Below are 347 nucleotides of genomic sequence, written 5' to 3'. Positions count from 1 at the left end.
GGAGCTTGCAGTGAGCTGAGATCCGGCCACTGCACTCCGGCCCGGGCGACAGAGCGATACTCCGTCTCAAAAAAAAAAAAAAAAAAGTGGCTAACATCTACAAATAGTACCTTTTCTAAATGAATTCTTTTTTATTACTCTTTTGTTTTTTAGTAATTGAGTGAAAAAACAATCGAAATGAGATTATTTATTATTTTAACGTAAGGATTAAAAAAATTTAGATGCTGTTATTTTGAATTGTACTGCGGGCAGAAATTTCGAATTTATATTATTCATTTTCAAGTTAGTCCAAGGATATTGGCATTAAAACTCCACTAGGCGGCCGGGCACGGTGACTTACGCCTGTA

The sequence above is a fragment of the Papio anubis genome, chromosome 4, assembly GCF_008728515.1.
Source record: "Papio anubis isolate 15944 chromosome 4, Panubis1.0, whole genome shotgun sequence".
In the NCBI taxonomy this organism is placed as follows: Eukaryota; Metazoa; Chordata; class Mammalia; order Primates; family Cercopithecidae; genus Papio; species Papio anubis.
The sequence above is the reverse complement of the archived record's forward strand: the minus strand, read 5'-3'. Positions refer to the sequence as shown.